We start from the raw sequence: 6,990 nt of genomic DNA, 5'->3' as shown, positions 1-6,990 counted from the left end.
TTGATGCATTCATAGAGATCATTCAAAGTTATCATCATAGATATATGGAATCCAGAGGTTAAAGAGGATTTGTTACTGAATAATTGGATTAGATGGATCAGTGCCCTCCCCCAACACACCTGCTAAAGAATAGGATATGAATGATATCAATGTCAGTGTGCCCATCAACCCTGCTGAGTGAGTGAGTGAACCCTCCCTGTACAGATGTAGGATCTTAATTTGAGCCAGTTTGCTACAGCAGAAAAATAATCCTGCAGCATTAGAATTATAATTAATTGACATTTTCGTAGGGCTTCATACATTTTTCATCAGGGAAAATCATGTCTGATATTTCAAAGTGGAAATTACAAACTTCAGAAGCCTTTTTTAACCTTAAATACACTACAAGTTTTACATTTCTTGCAACAGGGTGATACAATTAAGAACCTCCACCCGTACCTCTCTATGCTGACTGGATGCTCTCTCTGTTCTCTCTAAGTGCAGCGATCAGGTTGCTGCTTACTCATCACCCCAATAGAGACTGTATCTGCAGCAGCACAGCAGGACAGGATGCTGTTAGTGTAGTGTTGTCGGTCCTACGTGTGTGTGTATGTGAATGCAACACACACACACGTGAGATGCCACTCCTGTGCCCATTGCCAAGCTCTGTGTGCCAACCAGACAGAAGGGCAAGAGGCCTAACAGTGGTAGCAACATTAGTCATAGAAGATATACCCATGATGCATTGGATAACAGGAAGCAGAGATTAAAGGCCTATATGTTGGAAACAGTTCTATCACTATTTTGTTATGTATCATTATGTATCCCAGAGAGGTACATTAGAAGTTATGTATTCCACAGAGGTACATTAGAAGTGATATATTCCAGAGAGGTACATTAGAGGTGATGTATTCCAGAGACGTACATTAGAAGTGATGTATACCAGACAGGTACATTAGAAGTGATGTATTCCAGAGAGGTACATTAGAAGTGATGTATTCCAGAGAGGTACATTAGAGGTGATGTATTCCAGAGAGGTACATTAGAAGTGATGTATTCCAGAGAGGTACATTAGAAGTGATGTATTCCAGAGAGGTACATTAGAAGTGATATATCCCAGAGAGGTACATTAGAGGTGATGTATTCCAGAGACGTACATTAGAAGTGATGTATACCAGACAGGTACATTAGAAGTGATGTATCCCAGAGAGGTACATTAGAAGTGATGTATTCCAGAGAGGTACATTAGAGGTGATGTATTCCAGAGAGGTACATTAGAAGTGATGTATCCCAGAGAGGTACATTAGAAGTGATGTATCCCAGAGAGGTACATTAGAAGTGATGTATTCCAGAGAGGTACATTAGAGGTGATGTATTCCAGAGAGGTACATTAGAAGTGATGTATTCCAGAGAGGTACATTAGAAGTGATGTATCCCAGAGAGGTACATTAGAAGTGATGTATTCCAGAGAGGTACATTAGAAGTGATGTATTCCAGAGAGGTACATTAGAGGTGATGTATTCCAGAGAGGTACATTAGAAGTGATATATTCCAGAGAGGTACATTAGAAGTGATGTATTCCAGAGAGGTACATTAGAAGTGATGTATTCCAGAGAGGTCCATTAGAAGTGATGTATCCCAGAGAGGTACATTAGAAGTGATGTATCCCAGAGAGGTACATTAGAAGTGATGTATTCCAGAGAGGTACATTAGAGGTGATGTATTCCAGATAGGTACATTAGAAGTGATGTATCCCAGAGAGGTACATTAGAAGTGATGTATTTCAGAGAAATGTACATTAGAAGTGATGTATTCTGGAGAGGTACATTAGAGGTGATGTATTCCAGAGACGTACATTAGAAGTGATGTATACCAGACCAGACAGGTACATTAGAAGTGATGTATTCCAGAGAGGTACATTAGAAGTGATGTATTCCAGAGAGGTACATTAGAGGTGATGTATTCCAGAGAGGTACATTAGAAGTGATGTATTCCAGAGAGGTACATTAGAAGTGATGTATTCCAGAGAGGTACATTAGAAGTGATATATCCCAGAGAGGTACATTAGAGGTGATGTATTCCAGAGACGTACATTAGAAGTGATGTATACCAGACAGGTACATTAGAAGTGATGTATCCCAGAGAGGTACATTAGAAGTGATGTATTCCAGAGAGGTACATTAGAGGTGATGTATTCCAGAGAGGTACATTAGAAGTGATGTATCCCAGAGAGGTACATTAGAAGTGATGTATCCCAGAGAGGTACATTAGAAGTGATGTATTCCAGAGAGGTACATTAGAGGTGATGTATTCCAGAGAGGTACATTAGAAGTGATGTATTCCAGAGAGGTACATTAGAAGTGATGTATCCCAGAGAGGTACATTAGAAGTGATGTATTCCAGAGAGGTACATTAGAAGTGATGTATTCCAGAGAGGTACATTAGAGGTGATGTATTCCAGAGAGGTACATTAGAAGTGATATATTCCAGAGAGGTACATTAGAAGTGATGTATTCCAGAGAGGTACATTAGAAGTGATGTATTCCAGAGAGGTCCATTAGAAGTGATGTATCCCAGAGAGGTACATTAGAAGTGATGTATCCCAGAGAGGTACATTAGAAGTGATGTATTCCAGAGAGGTACATTAGAGGTGATGTATTCCAGATAGGTACATTAGAAGTGATGTATCCCAGAGAGGTACATTAGAAGTGATGTATTTCAGAGAAATGTACATTAGAAGTGATGTATTCTGGAGAGGTACATTAGAAGTGATATATCCCAGAGAGGTACATTAGAAGTGATGTATTCCAGAGAGGTACATTAGAGGTGATGTATTCCAGAGAGGTACATTAGAAGTGATGTATTCCAGAGAGGTACATTAGAAGTTATGTATTCCAGAGAGGTACATTAGAAGTGATATATACCAGAGAGGTACATTAGAAGTGGTGTATTCCAGAGAGGTACATTATAGGTGATGTATTCCAGAGAGGTACATTAGAGGTGATGCATTCCAGAGAGGTACATTAGAGGTGATGTATTCCAGAGAGGTACATTAGAAGTGATGTATTCCAGAGAGGTACATTAGAAGTGATGTATTCCAGAGAGGTACCGTATTGGTCCGAATATAAGACGACCCTGATTATAAGACGACCCCCCGTTTTTCAACACAAACATTTAGAAAAACAGATTTGCAGACTAGATTTGCCGAACAAAGAACTTCATTTTATTTTAAAATAACAATATTAAAAACACAGTGAATTAAACACAAAGGCAAACTATGTACAGTATGATTCAAAATTAATATCAAGCAATAATAAAGCAACATTTTTAAATAACAGAGAAAATACAGGCCACACATTTAACTAAACTTAACAAAAATTCGCCAAACTTCTCCTCCGATGTCTCTCTATCCCTCACACACGTCCTCTGCCCCGCTGTGTTCGCTCTCGCTGTCATCGCTCCCCAGCTGCTCCGCTTCCACCGGCTCCTCCCAAAGCACGTCGTCCTCGCTGCCGTCCAATGCATTTGAGATGCAACATTTTTTAAAGCCATCGATGATGCTCTGTGAGGGAATAGCATCCCATGCATGCAGGATCCATTCACACAGTAGACGGACTGACGGCTTCTGTATTTTCCCGGTCGGTGTGAGTGCGTGGTTGCCAGACAGGAGCCACTCTGTGTATTTTTTTCGCAGGTTATCCTTGAAAGGCTTGTTCACAACTACGTCCAACACCTGTAGCTGGCTTGTCATTCCCCCTGGTATGATCACAAGATCCCCGTTCATTGCTCGCACCTGACTTTTCACGGGCTCAGTCAGATGTCCGCGGAACGCATCCAGAACGAGCATGTTCCTCCTCTTCCTCAGTCCCCCGTAGCGTGCGCCCCACACAACCTTTAGCCAGTCCACTACAAGCCCCGACTCCATCCAGCCCTTCTCCTGGGCGCGCACAATAATGCCAGCTGGCATTGGGTCCTTTGGCACAGTCTTACGCTTAAGAATGACATACGGGGGGAGTTTGCTGCCACCAGCGAGACATGTCAACATGACAGTGACGCGGCTCTTCTCGTTGCCCGTTGATTTCACCAACACAGACTTTTCTCCCTTTCTATTGACAGTCACCGATGTTGGCATGTCGAAATAAACGGGTGTCTGATCAGCATTGCCGATCTGATCCAGCGGGTAGGAGTGCTTCTTCCTCAGGTTGATAACAAAGCGCTGAAACGAAAGCAGCTTCTCTCCGAAGTCTGACGGCAGGCGTTGGGCCAAACTCGTTCTCCGTCTAAGTGACAGTCCATTACGCCGCATCATCCTACGACACCAGCCGAGGCTGGCTTTAAATCCAGTGATGTTGAGCTCTCTGGCGATTTCCAGGGCCTTAACCTGGATGACAGCTCTGGTAATGGGCATTCCCTCACTTCTTTTTTCCCTGACATATTCAAAAACCCTCCGGTCAACCTCAATGAAACGACCACTTTGAGGACCACGGAAGGATTTTCGCTGACTGTTAGCATCTTTTAGACGTTGTTTTTCTGCTCGCCATCTTCTTACATTACACTCAGTGACCCCGAATGTCTTGGCAGCTTGGCAGTTGTTAGATGACTCTGCCTTATTGACAACCATTATTTTGAAATTGGCATCATAGCTCCTCCGCTGTTGTTTATTGACCTGGCCCACTTTTGAGCCACTTGTCTCTAAATGGTCAGCCTGTCTTTCCATCTTTAAACACCGGTAACGGGCTGGTTGTTAAGGACGCCTCTTCCCTCCGTCCGGAACGAATTTTTGGCGCCATCTGTGCCCGCGAATGTGTATTGACATTTAAAGGGAGCGCCGAAGAAGAGAAACTGCGCTCTGAATACTAGACCCCGAATATAAGACGACCCGACTTTTTTGGACCTATTTCGAGGGGAAAAAAGGCCGTCTTATATTCGGACCAATACGGTACATTAGAAGTGATGTATTCCAGAGAGGTACATTAGAAGTGATGTATCCCAGAGAGGTACATTAGAAGTGATGTATTCCAGAGAGGTACATTAGAAGTGATGTATTCCAGAGAGGTACATTAGAGGTGATGTATTCCAGAGAGTGATGTATTCCAGAGAGGTACATTAGAAGTGATGTATCCCAGAGAGGTACATTAGAAGTGATGTATTCCAGAGAGGTACATTAGAGATTATGTATTCCAGAGAGGTACATTAGAAGTGATGTATCCCAGAGAGGTACATTAGAAGTGATATATCCCAGAGAGGTACATTAGAAGTGATGTATTCCAGAGAGGTACATTAGAAGTGATATATCCCAGAGAGGTACATTATAGGTGATGTATTCCAGAGAGGTACATTAGAGGTGATGCATTCCAGAGAGGTACATTAGAGGTGATGTATTCCAGAGAGGTACATTAGAAGTGATGTATTCCAGAGAGGTACATTAGAAGTGATGTATTCCAGAGAGGTACATTAGAAGTGATGTATTCCAGAGAGGTACATTAGAAGTGATGTATCCCAGAGAGGTACATTAGAAGTGATGTATTCCAGAGAGGTACATTAGAAGTGATGTATTCCAGAGAGGTACATTAGAGGTGATGTATTCCAGAGAGGTACATTAGAAGTGATGTATCCCAGAGAGGTACATTAGAAGTGATATATACCAGAGAGGTACATTAGAAGTGATGTATTCCAGAGAGGTACATTAGAAGTGATGTATTCCAGAGAGGTACATTAGAGGTGATGTATTCCAGAGAGGTACATTAGAAGTGATGTATCCCAGAGAGGTACATTAGAAGTGATATATCCCAGAGAGGTACATTAGAAGTGATGTATTCCAGAGAGGTACATTAGAAGTGATATATCCCAGAGAGGTACATTATAGGTGATGTATTCCAGAGAGGTACATTAGAGGTGATGCATTCCAGAGAGGTACATTAGAGGTGATGTATTCCAGAGAGGTACATTAGAAGTGATGTATTCCAGAGAGGTACATTAGAAGTGATGTATTCCAGAGAGGTACATTAGAGGTGATGTATTCCAGAGAGGTACATTAGAAGTGATGTATCCCAGAGAGGTACATTAGAAGTGATATATACCAGAGAGGTACATTAGAAGTGATGTATTCCAGAGAGGTACATTAGAAGTGATGTATTCCAGAGAGGTACATTAGAGGTGATGTATTCCAGAGAGGTACATTAGAGATTATGTATTCCAGAGAGGTACATTAGAAGTGATGTATCCCAGAGAGGTACATTATAAGTGATATATCCCAGAGAGGTACATTAGAAGTGATGTATTCCAGAGAGGTACATTAGAAGTGATATATCCCAGAGAGGTACATTATAGGTGATGTATTCCAGAGAGGTACATTAGAGGTGATGCATTCCAGAGAGGTACATTAGAGGTGATGTATTCAGAGGAGGTACTAGAAGTGATGTATTCCAGAGAGGTACATTAGAAGTGATGTATCCCAGAGAGGTACATTAGAAGTGATGTATTCCAGAGAGGTACATTAGAGGTGATGTATTCCAGAGAGGTACATTAGAGATGATGTATTCCAGAGAGGTACATTAGAGATGATGTATTCCAGAGAGGTACATTAGAAGTGATGTATTCCAGAGAGGTACATTAGAAGTGATGTATTCCAGAGAGGTACATTAGAAGTGATGTATCCAGACAGGTACATTAGAAGTGATGTATTCCAGAGAGGTACATTAGAAGTGATATATTCCAGAGAGGTACATTAGAAGTTATGTATTCCAGAGAGGTACATTAGAAGTGATGTATCCCAGACAGGTACATTAGAAGTTATGTATTCCAGAGAGGTACATTAGAAGTGATGTATTCCAGAGAGGTACATTAGAAGTGATGTATTCCAGAGAGGTACATTAGAAGTGATGTATCCCAGACAGGTACATTAGAAGTGATGTATCCAGAGAGGTACATTAGAAGTGAGGTATCCAGAGAGGTACATTAGAAGTGATGTATCCCAGAGAGGTACATTAGAAGTGATGTATTCCAGAGAGG

This window comes from Coregonus lavaretus, assembly GCF_964263955.1.
Source record: "Coregonus lavaretus genome assembly, contig: HAP1_SCAFFOLD_422, whole genome shotgun sequence".
NCBI lineage: Eukaryota > Metazoa > Chordata > Actinopteri > Salmoniformes > Salmonidae > Coregonus > Coregonus lavaretus.
Note: the sequence above shows the minus strand (reverse complement) of the source record.